Source organism: Siphateles boraxobius, unplaced genomic scaffold (assembly GCF_051911475.1).
Source record: "Siphateles boraxobius isolate OS27281-9 unplaced genomic scaffold, OSU_SipBor_1 19, whole genome shotgun sequence".
In the NCBI taxonomy this organism is placed as follows: domain Eukaryota; kingdom Metazoa; phylum Chordata; class Actinopteri; order Cypriniformes; family Leuciscidae; genus Siphateles; species Siphateles boraxobius.
Window position 1 is genome coordinate 420,354 of NW_027508799.1, and position 16,718 is coordinate 437,071.

At 43.3% G+C, this 16,718-nt stretch overlaps 2 non-coding genes across 2 annotated transcripts; both read left to right on the top strand.

Annotated features, from left to right (window-relative positions):
• Positions 1-650: 650 nt before the first annotated feature.
• On the top strand, positions 651-722 carry trnap-agg (transfer RNA proline (anticodon AGG)). Its single transcript has one exon. It is a non-coding gene; the product is annotated as a tRNA-Pro (tRNA).
• Positions 723-9,324: 8,602 nt separating this feature from the next.
• Positions 9,325-9,396, top strand: trnaq-uug (transfer RNA glutamine (anticodon UUG)). The gene has a single exon. It is a non-coding gene; the product is annotated as a tRNA-Gln (tRNA).
• The last annotated feature ends 7,322 nt before the right edge of the window (positions 9,397-16,718 follow it).

The following is a 16,718-nucleotide window of genomic DNA, read 5'->3' on the forward strand; positions in this document are numbered from 1 at the left end:
CCCTGCTCTGTGCTACTGCCCCTGCTCCTGCCCCTTATCCTGCTCCTCCAGCATTGTGGACCCCTGGCCAGGTGTCCCATTCGCTAGCAGAGCTTCCTGTCCACTGGAAAGAGCAACTCCCATCTTTCCAGCAAGGCCTTCAACCCCTGTCCCTCTGCACCAGGACCATCCTCACTACAGCCACCCACAGGACTGCAGCGCCCTGCCCAGCCTCCTCTGCAGTCTCCTCCTCTGCGCCCTGCCCAGCCTCCTCTGCAGTCTCCTCCTCTGCGCCCTGCCCAGCCTCCTCTGCAGTCTCCTCCTCTGAGCTCTGCCCAGCCTCCTCTGCAGTCTCCTCCTCTGCGCCCTGCTCAGCCTCCTCTGCAGTCTCCTCCACAGCCTTCTGTCCAGCCAAGTGCTGCCTCTGCTCCTGCAACATCAACTGGGTCCAGTGTTGCAGACCAGGCTCCTGTAAGTAAGCTTCTCATTATTCGTGTGCAGGCGCTGCAGCGTGATTTCCAATGACCACAAAAAAAGAGGCCGCATTTCCTCTGTGCTGGAAACTTTGCACTGGCTACCTTTTAATTGTAGATTTAATAAAAAAATTGCGCTTTAAGCCATGCAAGCTGAACTGTTTGCGGCCCGGCAGCAGCAGGGAGGATGTATGTTTCGGCTCGTTGGTCTAGGGGTATGATTCTCGCTTAGGGTGCGAGAGGTCCCGGGTTCAAATCCCGGACGAGCCCATTATTAGGCTTTGCTTTTAATCTCTTCAGCCTGATTAGGGCAACCAGGATATTTCTGAGTTGGTTAGAGCGTGGTGCTAATAACGCCAAGGTCGCGGGTTCGATCCCCGTACGGGCCAATCATTTTCTCTCTGGGACCTTCGCTCTGCTCTTCTCGAAAATGACGGGCGGTCTCCCAGACATCCCTGCTGGCTAAACCATACAAGTACCTGGCCGAAATGGCGGTACCTGACAGCCGTGCGTCTGTAAAATCTATCCAATACAATGTCGAGCTCCATCTTTTACAAAACCAATTACGTTACGAGCTCCATTTTTGGCCGTGCAATGAAATGTCAAGGTCCATTTTTCATAGACAAATCACCGCACACAGTCCATTTTTGTCCATCTTTGAGTTTGAGCAGATTCCATCCAATCTCCGCTCATATTCTCTTTTTTGGCAGTCCAATGAAATGGCAATGTCCATTTTTCATACACCGATCACCACACGTTGAGCATAAACGCATCACCGCTGTAATTTATATTCCGCTCAGGTAACGTTATGTTATTTATAGTTATTGTATTTATTGTTAATAAACGTTTTCTGTATTTTAGGAATAGCAAGATTGCTCCGTAAAACGATCAGGTAAGTTAACGTTAGCTGTAATTGTAAGTAATAAGGTATAATTGTCGCAGCTCAATTTGTAATGTAAATAGTTTTATTCGATTTTGTCTGACTTTGTGTAACTTCAGTCAGCAAGCAAACCTTATTTTTTTTGTATAGGTAACGTTAGCTAACGTTATGTTAACTATAGCTAACGTTATCATCGAGCTTGGCAATTGTACATTTTTGTCAGTAACGAAACTTATTTTGTTTTCTGACAGGATTAACTAGTAAAATAGCATATCTGATAGTGTTTGTTACTTTATAGGAAATGGATAAATCAATGTACAATAAATCTCATTGTACTAGTCTACTGTAACACTGGCATAAAATGTAACAAAATAAATTTGGATAATGTCTCTACCTGTTGGGTGCTATTTTAACTTTTATACACTTGTGGTAAAAAATGACAAGTCATAAGTGAATGGATGAGAATACAATAAGTATATAAAATAAAATCCAGGCACATGTTCATTTTAACACATGGGCACAGTTGAAATAACACAATGTTTAATCTGAGTATTTGTTATAGTCAAAATAATCCATAACAGTTACATTATACGTTTTACTACAAAACAATTTGTATGAGCCCAGGTCAATGAGGCATACAGGCCATAAATAGCAAATAGAAGTTCAAAATTTGTAATGTTTACAAAAACTCTATCACAAGATCTATCACAACATTAGGTGATGATATATACAGTATGCATTATTTTGGATTTATAAACTGCTATAATGTGGCGGTCATTTTGGACCAGGAAAAATTACCACGTAGTCAATTTTTGTCAATCTTTGAGCACAAACACCGCTTAATTATTTATATCCCGCTGTTATTTATATTCCGCTCAGGTATGTTATTTATAGTTATTGTATTTATTGTTAATGAAATGGCTTACGTTTTCTGTTTTTTAGGAATAGTAAGATTGCCTCCGTAAAACATCTCTGTAATCCCTCATTTTGGGCCCTTGCCATGATGACTTAATGTAATTACACTATAACATGAATAAAACTGCGTATCTGTCATTACAGAAAATGTCCAAACAACAATCCAAAAGCCACAAGGATATGGATGATACTGAGTGGGTCTCGCGCTTTAGGTCTTTTGCCTCCACTGGTGTCTGGTCATCAGATGCAGGTAACCGACCTGCTCCAAGGCAAAAGAAGTGGTACAGTCTGTATCAGAAGGTATGTAGAAAAAGTATCAAAAGGAATATATATATATATATATATATATATATATATATATATATATATATATTAATTTTGAGTAGTAGACATATTATATTTTCAGTATGTACAGTATGAGCATAAAACAAGAACTTGTACAAATAAATATAAGTGGCATCTTTTGTTTTGTTTACAGATAGAGAAGTGCCCTCTGCAGCTGAAAGGACAGCTAACGCTTTTCTCCCAGCCACAGATGTGTTTGTGTGGATTTCATCCTCATAAGGTAGGCTAATTTGGGCTCTTTCAGTTTAACTACAGTTGATGCAGTGTGCACACAATATAAAGATGTGGTATTTCTTAACATTAATGTATTCTTGGACAATTTCTGTTGTTTCTATCTGGGTTGGTTTGGCAACAGGTCTGTTCCACAGCAGAGGAAATTGCGTAGTAGGTAAAAGAAGGTCATAACGTTGAAACTAACTACATCACTAATAACTGAATAAAAAAACACACATCTAAATTTGTCACGTCATTTGCATGAAAGGGGTTCTTATACATTATTGTTTATACTATTAACATGGAATAGAACAGTAGTATTGTGCTTTCTTTAAATCACTGGTGATTTTGTCCATCATCTTTCTAAGTCTCTCATACTGTATTTCATACTGTATATATGCACTGTTTTATACATTTTTGTTATGCAGCAGCAAGTGCCTACAGCCTCATCTAGACCCACAAGCAGTGCAGACCAATCACCTAGTGGGCAATGTAGCTCCTTAATGGTAGGTAGATTTTATAGCTTTATGTGAGAGAGAATTCATAACGGAAATATTTTATATTTTTGTCATATTTCAGCTGCCAACCACTGCTCCAGTAGAACGTCCCACAGCTGACACTACACCCGCAAGTTTGGTGAAAAGGCCCAAGCTCACCCTTTCCTCGGTACATATGATGGCATGTGTTTTAAAATGGTTCACAGTTGTCATATTAATACTTCTCTCTTTAAAGTTTAATAAGTCCAGATTTGGTGGAAAGCATGTGGAGAGTACAAAGCCAAATTTACATGTTGGACGGAAAGCTCATGCAAGTAATGAATAATTATTATTTCTTTGCTACAAAAAAAATTCCAATGATACAATATTTTTATACCTTGTATTTTTAGAGTCATTCAACCACTGCTACAAATGCAGCTGCCCGTGTGTGTGAGGCTCCAGTGCTAGCAGGTGGTCCTCCTCAAACCATCTCTCCACCACAGCTTCCAAGTGCAGAATCATTTTTTCTTGCTCCTCCATTACCGCCTCCAAAACAACTGCATCGGCCAGTGGAGGGGCAGAGTTTAGGAGTGGATGTGGTAAAACATTGCACTTGTTACTATGTTTGGTTAGTATTTTTTTGTCTTTATTTGACCTGTCCTTTTCTGTCTACAGAGCGCATTCCAGCCTGAGCACTCTGCTGCAGTTCCTCTCCTGTGGCCTAAAACCATGCCCCAGGAGGATCACCAATGGGTCTCCACAGGATTGTTCAGAGTTGGTGCTCTTGGGAATTTGGAGCTCCAGGACCATCTCCAGTTGTGGTATTTCCCTCCACAGCCATCCCTTATTTACCACCAGGCACCAACATCAGCCAGATTTTTTGCCCATCCCTTACTGCTGTGGATGCCGTATAGGCTGTGGAAAGTCAGGCTGCTGTGCGCGGACCAAGCCTGTAAAAGCCCTCTGACTAGTGGAGGTCTTCCCAGACGGGTGCGTCAGGTCCTTGACATTGACCGCTTTTACAACCTGGTCACAGAGACTCTGATTTGCTCCAAGTGCCGCCGCAGCTACCTGTCTTGGAATAGCGAAATACTTGAGCAGCTGGACATGGCCCATCGTTCTGAGTTTAGGGTCATTCTTACCCGCCGGTATGTTACATTATTGTGTGATTTTTGTCAGTTGCTTATCCATGTATATTTAATTTATTTCTTATTACAGATATGCCTGTGACATCAGGGTGATACGCCTCCTATCGGGAACGTGGTCTGGGGAATGGCCCTGTCCGACTGATTGGCCAATTCAAAGAGAACCACAGTGAAGAGTGGCTGAAAAGGGTTGCGCGGTATACCAGCGAGTGTGCTTCTTTTACCAGCAAAAGTTGTCTGATGCCACCAACATTTGAAGAGCCTCCCCAACCTGTGGCAATTCCCAGCTATAAGTGGCTTTCAGTGGTGTACAGCCAAGACATCCTGTTCAGGCTGGAGGATATCAAGGCTAGTATCACCTCCACTTATGGATCCATCTTAAAACTGGATTCCACCAGAAAGGTACATCTTTAATTATTATTGTATTGAGGTTATGCAAATTCTATTTATATTTAAATCTAAATAGAAATGGAACCTCAAATGAATGAACAACTTAAACAATAACATAAGATGGAATGTCAAATTGAGGGGACAATTCAAAGATTAAAACAAGAATAACATTGCAGAGATAACCACAAAATTTTGTTTATGACATTACACGCATAAGCTCTATATTAATGCAATAGAACCATTGAAGGTGTTGCTACTATTGGTTTAATATATATGTTTGTTTTAGATCACCAAAAAGCTCTCAGGACCGGCAAAAGGCACTGCACAGTGGCTGACATCCGTTGGTAACGAGATGGGTCAAGTGCTCATCAGTGTCTTGACTGCTGGTGAGGGACCAGGTTTGGATCTTATGGCAGCTGGCTTGGTAGACAGGTATGTTACCTGTAATACATTTTCACTTACATGTAATTTAACTTGTCCTTAGTTTAGAAGTTAGTTTGATGATGAAATTCTTTAATTATTTTTGATAATTATTTCTCGCAGGTATAAAGCTGCCGGTGTAGACCCTCCTGTTGCTCTCTATGTGGACTGTGGCTGCTGCAAGGATGTGGGTGAGACCAAGCTGAAGGCCAGATTTGCTGGATGGCCTAACTTGATTGTTCGCCTCGACATCTGGCACTATATGCGACGCCTGGCTGTGGGATGCACCACTGATGGTGTGGCGCTGTACACACAGACTGGCACCATCACCAAGGGAGGAGTGCAACTGCAGACACTGCGCTGTGCCAGAGGTCCTACATCTTTGGAGTCATTCCACTGTCATTTAAACCGGTTCATTCCAGGTACGTGCAACTCAATAATGTTTATGTTTAACAGAAATACTTGACCTTATTCCTTTTGCCGTTTTTTTGTATTTACTTTAGGAAACAGTGCAAGCTTGCTCAACTTCCAGATCTACCTACTAGATGGGCTACATCGCTGGAACCACAACAGGGCAGCAGCTGCTCTGGAGGCAGAGACCTCGGGCCTGCGCATATACTCGGGCGAGCTGGTTCACAGCGTTAATAAAGATTATGAGAAGGTTTTTGGCAGGAAGCTGATTCGTTCTTTTACACCACCCGCGAAGTACACAGGTATTCATATTTAATATTGTATGTTTATGCTCATAGTTCTTTCTCTGTTTCTATGTAGTTTTTTTTTTTTTTAAATATTGGTTTTGCATTTTCAGGTGAACTGATTGGAGTGCAGTATCTGTTGAGGCAGAACAATGAACCTCTACAGTGTATGGCGCCAGACTCCGAGGAGGCAAATACATTGCTGGAGCAGTTGGAAGAGCCAGTAGAGACTGATGAGGGCTTTGAAGAACTTGTACATATTGAGGTCACTCTTGCGGATTAACTTTTGGACACATCTGATATGATCTCAGTGCTACCTGCTTCTTGTGCTCCTGAGCTTTCTGGTCAGTCCGCTCCTCCTGTCCAGTCCACTCACCTGCTGGGGGTCCCATCTGCACCCGCTCCTCCTGTCCAGTCCACTCACCTACTGGGGGTCCAAAATGCGTCTGCTCCTCCTGTCCAGTCCACTCACCTGCTGGGGGTCCAACATGCGTCTGCTCCTCCTGCCCAGTCCACTCACCTGCTGGGGGTCCAACATGCGTCTGCTCCTCCTGTCCAGTCCACTCACCTGCTGGGGGTCCAACATGCGTCTGCTCCTCCTGTCCAGTCCACTCACCTGCTGGGGGTCCAACATGCGTCTGCTCCTCCTTCCCAGTCCACTCACCTGCTGGGGGTCCAACATGCGTGTGCTCCTCCTGTCCAGTCCACTCACCTGCTGGGGGTCCAACATGCGTCTGCTCCTCCTGTCCAGTCCACTCACCTGCTGGGGGTCCCATCTGCACCCGCTCCTCCTGTCCAGTCCACTCACCTGCTGGGGGTCCAACATGCGTCTGCTCCTCCTGTCCAGTCCACTCACCTGCTGGGGGTCCCATCTGCACCCGCTCCTCCTGTCCAGTCCACTCACCTGCTGGGGGTCCCGTCTGCACCCTCTCCTCCTGTCCAGTCCACTCACCTGCTGGGGGTCCAACATGCGTCTGCTCCTCCTGTCCAGTTCGCTCACCTGCTGGGGGTCCAACATGCGTCTGCTCCTCCTGTCCAGTCCACTCACCTGCTCGGGGTCCCGTCTGGGTTACCTGGACAATCTACATCTTCAGAGCAAGTTCTAAGAGAAATACCAGTATGCTTTATATTTATTGATGTTTGACCTTCTTGAAATACTTCAAATCTAATGTAATACTTCCTCCTAGGCCGTGGATGAACAGAGTTTGGCAGGAATGGATCGTGTTGATGAGCTTGCGGAATACTTGGTGGAGCTAAGAAATGAAAAAGGCCTCACTCTTACCAATCAGCAGGCCAGTACCATTGTGGGTCTTTGGCAGAACTTAGAGCAACACGATGAGCACCGGATTTCTTACGCTGCTCGACATCAGGAGAGACTGCTCACTGGTCGGTTTAGGTCTCCGAAAAAGAAGGCTGTATTTGCAGGAGTTGAAAGCACAAAAAGGTGTATACTTGGTTCTACTGGTTCAGCGGCCAAACTGCAGCCGTCTTGTAGAAACAATATTTATCAGATTGTGCAACATTCATAATAGCCCCAAGAAAATTGGACACCAAACCCTTTCAAGATGGTCACTAATTCTAAATGATTATAAAAAGATTCGACAGCTCATTTTAATCAACGGCATTATTATGAAAGATACAACTCTGCAACTTGTTACTGTAAATCAGACCACGTTGATACAGTGGCATAACAAAAGATTCAAGGCACAAGAAGTTGCAATTCTGATGCAAGGGTTGGTACTGCCTGATGAACGCCCTGTTGCCAGTGAACCACTACTCCCAGTAAACACTAGGCCCACTCAAGTCACACCACACATGCATGAACACACTTACAACATGCCACCTGACACGGCTGGGTTGGCAAAAACCAAGCTAGTTGTCAAAGATAGAGCTGAGCTGAGAACCATACAGCCAAAACAACATACAGCTCGGCCAGTAGTTTTTTACATGCCACTAATAGTGCCACCAACCACCACAGCAAGTAGCATTCTGCTTCTGCCGCCACCCCAGACCACTGCACCCAGTAGAGTTTGCACACCACATTCTGAGAGCACAACTGGCCCTTGTCAAATGCAAGACACTCCACAAAAAGAAAAGCGTAAATACACTAGAACAGTCACATCCAACAGATGCACTAAATGTGGAGAGCCACGCACCACAGACACTGGCCATAGCCAGTTCAAAGGCAGAATTTACTGCCCAAACAGGGAGACCCTAACCAAAGAGCAGTGGCTTAGAATGATGAGAAAATAGTACATCATTGTATTTTATGTTGTGAAGATTTTGTTTTTATTATAGTAAAATATTTAGTTGTTTTGCAAAACTAATACCGAAATAATTGCACTATTTTTTATTTGATTTTTTTATTTTTTATAAATTTTTTTTATTCAATTTGATTGTGATTCATTGTGCTGCCCACAACATATACACAAACTGTTGTATTTGTTCTAGGTTAATGGGTTGTATATAGTTCAGTTCTGTTTGTTTGTTTTCTTTTTACTTGTAAATAGTGATTTATTTTAAATACTATACCAAACGTGATTTGTTTGTACATATTTTGTTGAATGTTGTATATTTGTATGTATATTATAAATTGTACATTATATGTTTTATATTTCGACGTGAAAAGAATAGGCAAGGCAAGGCAAGGCACATTTTTTAAATATTTTATTGATCTGTTTTATGTTTATTGTTTTGTTAATGGCTGATAGTGACAGTGATGTGATATAGCAGGCTTAGGTGGAGTGTTCGAAGTCAAATTACATAAAAGAAGAGATACATGCAGAATGCCCATACTGTTTATTTATTTTTTAAATCAAGGTTACAGTAATAGGTGGTAGTTTACTATTAATCATTATTAGATACTCCTGCAATATATCAGTACACTAAATGTTCTTCCATTCTACCATTTGATAATACTGGGTCATCAATGCAGAGTGTTTATAAAGTTAGATCATTGGGAAGTCCCTAAAAATGTGGTTCAGTACCTCCTTTTGATCAAAAGAAGAAAAAATTTAAATGCAATGTGTTAATAATTGAATACATTGTTAATTGCCTGCAAGCTGAACTGCATCCCTTATATTGCACTAAATAAATCTTGAAATGAATAAAAAAGACATTAGACCCAGCAAGAAAACTCATGTTCTCATGTTCATGTTCAAAAATCTCTGTGATTTTTCTCCTCCCCTCGCGCCCCTCCCCCTCAATTCTTCCCCATCTTATACAGACTATTGTTCCCCAGCTTTAGCTCAGTTGGGAGAGCGTTAGACTGAAGATCTAAAGGTCCCTGGTTCAATCCCGGGTTTCGGCAGAGGAACAACCTCTGCCTCTTTTAGTCTACCTGATTCCACCTAGCCTCATCGCTATCTGCATCTCAGACAGCCAGAATGTGTTGGTTCCATGGTGTAATGGTTAGCACTCTGGGCTTTGAATCCAGTGATCCGAGTTCAAATCTCGGTGGGATCTGCATTTGCCAGGAATGTGTGCAGTACCTCGTTCGAGAAAACATTTTCGGCAGCACTGAGCCGCAAGAGCTCATCTAGGTAGTGCCCCTTGAAGGGGGGCGTAAAAAGGATGGACAGCACTGGAGAATGCAGTCATCGATCCCGCTACCTCTCAATTGCGCTTGCTGCTTCCTACCGATTGAGCTAAAGTAAGCCTGAAGTAAGCCCACGTGAGCCAATCGCGTTTCTCTGCTGTGGCTTACTTTTGATCAATCGCGTTTCTCTCCTGTGGCTTACTTTTGACCAATCGCGTTTCTCTCCTGTGGCTTACTTTTGACCAATCGCGTTTCTCTCCCATGGCTTACTTTTGACCAATCGTGTTTCTCTTCTGTGACGTACTTTTGACCAATCAGCGGCTCCTATTATTGTCATCTTTGCAACAGGTAAGGCTATTCTTCATTACTGTATAATCGTTTAATATTTATTCATATACATTGTGTATTTTTGGAAAATTAGACATGCCAACATAGCTAGCTAGCGTGTATATTACAGGTTTACTTCAGTACCTGTGAACCTGTAACTTTTCCCATGATAAAATACAGAAAAGAAAACATGTAGCTACTGTTAAGTTAATTAGCCGGCCGCTAATTAAGCTATATCCTCCTGAGGCCAAAAAAAGCTTAGTTAATAAATTAGTATTTTGTGTGTCATTACATTGTTTAGAGCATAAGAAAGTTTTTTGCAAAAACGTTTTTTTTTTTTTTATAATGTTCATATAGGTTATACTATGTCTTCTGTATAGGACACTACTAGGACTCATTTTTTATTATTATTTTATTTAAAAAGATGTGATCTAAAAAAAACATTGTTTTTGCCTATTCATGTCTTTAAATAAAATAATAATAAAAAATGAGTCCTAGTGTCCTCTACAGAAGACATAGTATAACCTATATGAACATTATTTAAAAAAAAAACGTTTTTGCAAAAAACTTTCTTATGCTCTAAACAATGTAATGACACACATAATACTAAATTAACTAAACTTTTTTTGGTCTCAGGAGGATATAGCTTAATTATATCAGTGTTTTATATCCTGAAATTGTTTAGGTTTCAGGATTTTATATACCAAACTTTGTATGAAGATGATTCCCAACTATGTTATAAAAGATAACAGAATAATTTGATATAGACTTCCATTTTGCTTTATGCAATATGTGTGTAAAATGGCCATAAGCGGGTTTTTCCATTTTATACAATGTATCTATGTATCTAATTTGCATATTAATGTATTCTTGGGGCAACATGTAATGAAAAAAGAAGTGTAATAATGGGAGTTAGTAGTAATTGCCAAGATTTTCATAATAATATCTAATATTTCATATAATTTCTTTCCATATTGTCACCCAAAATGCCTGATAAACATGATTTAAGTCCTGCTGTGTAGTTTGCTAAATTATTGTAACACACTTAACATACAGGTATCTTTTAGATTGACAGAGGTAATAGTCTCTTTCTGATTTTCATTTCAGAAAATGTACGCATACCCCGTTTTTCGTCGCCAGTCAGCAACATCAAACCGTCTCCTCATGGCGCCATCGGCGGAGGCGAAGCAACTTCAAAATGTGGTGTCTGGAAGGGCCAAATCGAAGGAGGAGGTGCTGGCAGAGGCAAGTACTTTTGTCTGCACAAACGGTGGAGATCCCAGTGACCAGTTTTTAGTACTGGCTCACTGCAAACTTCAGTTTGGGAAGTACCAGGATCAGAGATTTAGATGGCTCCTGGAAAACTCTCTGGGGTACGCAGTGTATTTGGTGCTCAGCATTTCCAGTGAGAAAGCGCAGACAACCCCCCTGTCAGAAAATAAACAACTGTTTACAGTACACTTCTCATATTAGAGAGATGGCAGAAGAAGTAGAGAAGTATAAGAGGAAACAGGAAATGCAAGCAGAAGCCCGGGCAACTGGAGACCAGGGCTGCTTGATGGTGGAGTTTGGTGACTTTCAGGGCCGGTCCATGAAGGATGTTTATGAAGACCAGAGCAATGAGGTCGAATCCCTCATCAGGTACTTGGTTAAGGCAGATGCCAGGCCCAACACTAACATGGCCATTTTCAAGGCGTATGTCCTGAAAAGACGGGCTTCTGATATGGGCACCAGTGTACATCAGCCTGCACGTCCACCTGCAGCCTCCAGTACCTCTGCACGTCCACCTGCAACCTCTAGTGCCCTCTGCACGTCCACCTACAGCCATCCAAACTGGTTTACAGCTGACCGCCACTGTGAAAGCACTGTTGGCGCGTGGCAAACATTTGTCACCTTCACAGCTGGCAAAAAAACTAATGTCACCAGTTAAACCCTGTGAGTAGGAGTGTAAATATAGAATTTTCCCTACAGCAGTTCTACATGTATTCATTTATCGTCATGGCAAACTTGTCCACTTGTTGTTTCCAGATCCATTACTGCAGTCCACTTTACCTCCTCCGGCAGCAGAACCCCCAGCCAAACATTTGGTCCGAAAGCAGCTTTTCGCTACTGGTAAGTAAGCAACATCTTACATATGTTTGTCTCCATGTATTGATCACAGTAATAGTTTTAACATTTCTGCTCCAGGCACTTCCATTCCCACTGCTGAAGATGATGATGAGGAGCTGGTATTTGCTGCATCACAATGTGAAGCACAGCTAAATACAGGTGTGGCATATGACACAAATGCAAATATTATAAGAATGTTTTGTGGAAACCCACTGAGAATCATTATTTTTGAAAATAAATAAACATTTTTAAATATTTTTTGTATACAATACAGAATTATGTGACATCATGCCTCAAGCGGGAGGCATTCTTTGAGTGCACTTCTTCCAAACCTTAAGGATGTCCAAAGGTGTCAGTGTATTTATTTGCGTTTCCGAACTTACCTGTTGCTGAACAATCACTGGATAACTTTTTCACACCGCTTGCTCTTCTCACTCGCTCAACCTGAGCAGACAGGATGGTGGAGATTCATTGTTCTAATAATTAGAGGAACAGTTTTTCCTTATTGTGTCTGTGTGCATGCTTCATGTCTGTGGGCATCATACTTTTTTTTACTGAATTCATCACGACTCATTTTCCTTCTTTCATTCCATCTAATCCTCATTATCAAAGAGCTATATTGATCCCATATTCCTTACATCAATAAAGTGTACACTGTGTTCTTTGCTTCTTGACACTAATACCATTTTCTTCACTGTTATTCCTAAATATAATCATAATTATTATTAATACTTCGCCGGCTGTTTGTGGACTGCATTTATGGCATATTACTATCAAATAACAGTCATCCTTATATTGTTTATGTTACTGTTCACTCAGAGGCCTGTGCCGGTCCGTCTCCATCAGCGGAAACAGCACAGACACCAGCTCTTCCTCATCATCAGCCACCAGCTGAGCTTCCTAGTCACTGGAGAGATCATCTTCCACCTTTCCAGCATGAGTGGATCCGGAACACACTGTTTAAGGCCAACATGCGAACCGGAAAGCCAGAAATAGTGTCCCAGCTGAAGCTTTGGTGGTATCCTCCTCAGCCCCCTTTAATAAACACCCAGCCACCCGCCTCACCTGACCTCTTCTTCTGTCGGCCCATTTTCTTATGGATGCCGCTAAAGATGTGGTTGTTTCCTCTTGTCTGCGTTCGCCCAGACTGTGGTAAGCACAGACTTACAGCGGCAGGACTTTACCGTACCGTGCACAAGGTCTTGGACATTGATGGGTGGTATGACCTTGCCACTGAGTATCTGGAGTGCAAACGCTGCAAAAAGAAGTATCCAGCTTGGAACGAGGACATCTTAGGACAGCTGGATATGGGCCACCGCAGTCAGTTTCCAGCTTTGCTGACATACAGGTAATTCATAATGACAATCATTCATTATTAGGCGCTTTTATTTGTGTTATTTTTTTCCAACCAAAGCATTTGCATGATTATACTGTTGTTTCTTTAGATACTCATGTGACAACCGGGTGGTGAGGATGATGAGGGAGAGGACACTGGGCAACAGTGTGACTCAGCTCTACAAGAAGCTGATGGAACAACACAGTGAGGCATGGACACAGCGTGTCCTGCAGTACCTGACTGCCTGTGAACCATTCACAAGGTCCTCCCTTGTGCAGCCTCCTGTGTTTGCTGAGCCGCCCCTTTTACCTGCCCTTCCTAAACCTAAGTGGCTGTTAGCTGTGTACGCCAGGGAGGTTCTGGGGCACCTGGACGAGGTCAAGGCCAAAATAACATCTGTATTTGGCTGTGTTCTCAAGATGGACTCCACAAAAAAGGTATCACAGCCCTGTTTATATCCAGAAATTGTCCAGATATGGATATGTGTGTGTGTACATAATGAACAGTTATGAGTTTTTATTTTGTTTTGTTTTTTTAAATCTTTTTTTTCTTCAATAGGTCACAAAAAAACTTGCCGGTGCTGCTTCAGGAACAGCTGCCTGGTGCACAAATGTTTGTAACGAACACGGCCAAGTCCTTGTCTCTGTCCTAACAGCCGCCGAGGGACATGCACTGGACCCCATGGCAGCTGGCCTAATGAAACGCTACCGAGAGGCAGGAGAGGCATCCCCAAAGGTGATGTACGTGGACAGAGATTGCTGCAGTCAGCACGGCCAGTCTCAGGTGAAGGCCATGTTTTCGGAGTGGGATGAGCTTGAAGTGCGCCTGGACATCTGGCATTTCATGCGGCGATTTGCTGCAGGTGTCACGACAGAGGCTCATCCGCTCTATGGGATCTTCATGGCACGTCTATCCATGTCCATATTCCAGTGGGATTCAGAGGATGTGGCTGCTCTTCGCCGTGCAAAGGAGGGTGAGCTGGCAGCAAAGAAGACTGGCTACATCTCAGAAAAGGCGGTCAGTGCTCACATTAACCGGAGGGAGTTGGCACTGCACTGCCGGAGGAGGACCAGGGGGGAGGAGGAGACCACCATATTGATTGGGTCACTGATTGATCAGTTTGACAGTGCGGACGGGAAGGATACTCTGGGAGTTCCACTTCTGAACCATGAACGGATCCAGCAGATATGGAAAGAACAGCGGAAGCATGTACAGTGTATCCAAGACCCAGAGCACTTTCCGCTCTACATAAAGAAGGGGACACTGAAGAAAGGCGGTGTGGAGCTGTGCTGCTACAGGTGTGCTCGAGGCTCTACCTCCTTGGAGTCATTCCACCTCCACCTGAACCGTTTTATTCCAGGTATTACATACATATGGATTAGTAATTTTTCTGTAAAAAAATATAAGCACTGTAACTGCTTCCATTACGTTAAATTAATGTCACATTAATAAATGTCACACTTTTACAGTTCTTTTCTGATGTCATAAAAGCATTGACAAAGCTGTCTTGCCTCACAAATCACTAATAACTCTGGTTATAATGACAATCATTTTTTTATGTAATTACATAACTCTATTACATGTAACCAGCTACTTCATAGCACCTCATGTGTAGTAAATATATTGTACATATGTGACATATAAAACCCTTTTTTTTTTTTTTTTTTTTTACTTTTAGGAACCAGTGCCAGTGATGCGCATTTTCAAGCCTATCTCCTTGAGGGCTTGATGTGTTGGAATGATGACCGGATGGAAGATGCCATAAAAGGAGCGTCCTCCATCCGGTCATATGGCAGTGCCATGAGAGAGGTTGTGGACCAGCTTAGCCAGACAGTCTTTGGGAAGCCCTGGGATGAGCGCTATCGCCCTCCTGGAGCATATACAGGCAAGACATTCATTAATTTGTTATTTTGTAATACTCTACTAAGTATCAATTTAGCCTTAAATGTACTAGACAAAATATTAAGACATTTTTTTCCCCTTTTATTCTCGTAGGTGAATTGCTAGGAATAGAGTACCTTTACAGCCAAATTGGCAAAACACTGACTCCAGTGCTCCAGAACCCAGAGGATGAAGACAGGCTGGTGGAGGAAATTGATGACCAAGACCTGCAAGATGAGGGGTTTGAGGAAGAGATCACGGAGGACATCACAGTTCCAGTGCTGTACGAGAATGACCCCTGCCATGATCTCGCAAACAGCCCCTCATCTTTGCCTCAGCCTCAGTCCCCAGCATCACCGGCTGATGTATCAATGGCTGACGTGTCACTGGCTGAGCCATCCACATCAACTAGAGAAGGACACCAACTTGCCCCTGCCCCTTCAGTGTTGTCACAGCCATCTGACACTGGAAGCAGTTTCTCCGACGAGGCTCAGGTAAAACACTTTAAGGGCTTTATTTAATTTCAATCTCGTTTTATTCCACATATATTAACATTAATCTGAATTTACTAGGGAGCAGTAATTGGGCCCGATGGCATTGCTGGGTGGGACAAGGTCCAGGATATGGCTGGTTACCTGGTTGGTCTTCGTGTGGCTCCTTACCTCACTGACCTGCAGGTGACAGAGGCCATTCAGCTGTGGACAGCTCTCCATGACATAGACAAACAGCGGGTCAACTATCAGCCTCGACATCAGCCTCAGCTGACACATGGACGCTTTAAGGCACCAAAGCGGTCCGGAGTCACACCGGGTGTGGAGAGTGTAAAACGGTGTCTGATTGGACATCCCGGGGGACCAGCACAGTGGCCCAGCACCAGCCGCTTGGTTGAGGCCATTTGTACAAAGCTGTGTGCTTTACACAAGTCGCCGACCAAGAAGGCTGGAGTTTGCCGCCCCAGGTGGTCTAAAATCCTCTCGGATTACCACCACATCCGAGAGCTGGTGCTTAACAATCGCAGGCTGATGGATGAAACAATGATCCAGCTGTTTGAGCTAAACCAGAAGACACTCATTCAGTGGTAAGCAAGGCACATTATTTTCTTCAAATTAACTGAATACTTTTTTAAACATATAATACATGTAATTTATTTTCAGGTTTCAACGGCAATAGAAAAAACAGGAAATGTGTGTCCTCGCTCAGGGACTGACTCCACCTGACCCAATTGCTGTGGCTGATACGCAGCTTCCTCCACCGAGGGAAAAATTGGATGAAGCGGCATCGACCTCACGCCCAAAACATACATTTACCCTTCCGCCAAATCGAGAAGGACAGGCTCCTCTTCTGCGACCAGGTCGACGGCCTGCTGCTGCCACCACCATGGTGTGCCCCATTGCACCTGCCCCCACAGCATCAGGAGTTGTGCAGCCCATTTCAGCACCTGGGTCATTGTCACTAGTCCTTAACCCAGACATGACCGTGTCAATGGTGATTCCACCTTCTGGTGCTTCAACATCCGGTGCAGGCCCAGCTCCACCTGCTCCTGTGTCTGCTGCTCCTGTTTCCCGTTACACCCAGAGGAACAGGCGCCGGCGGGCC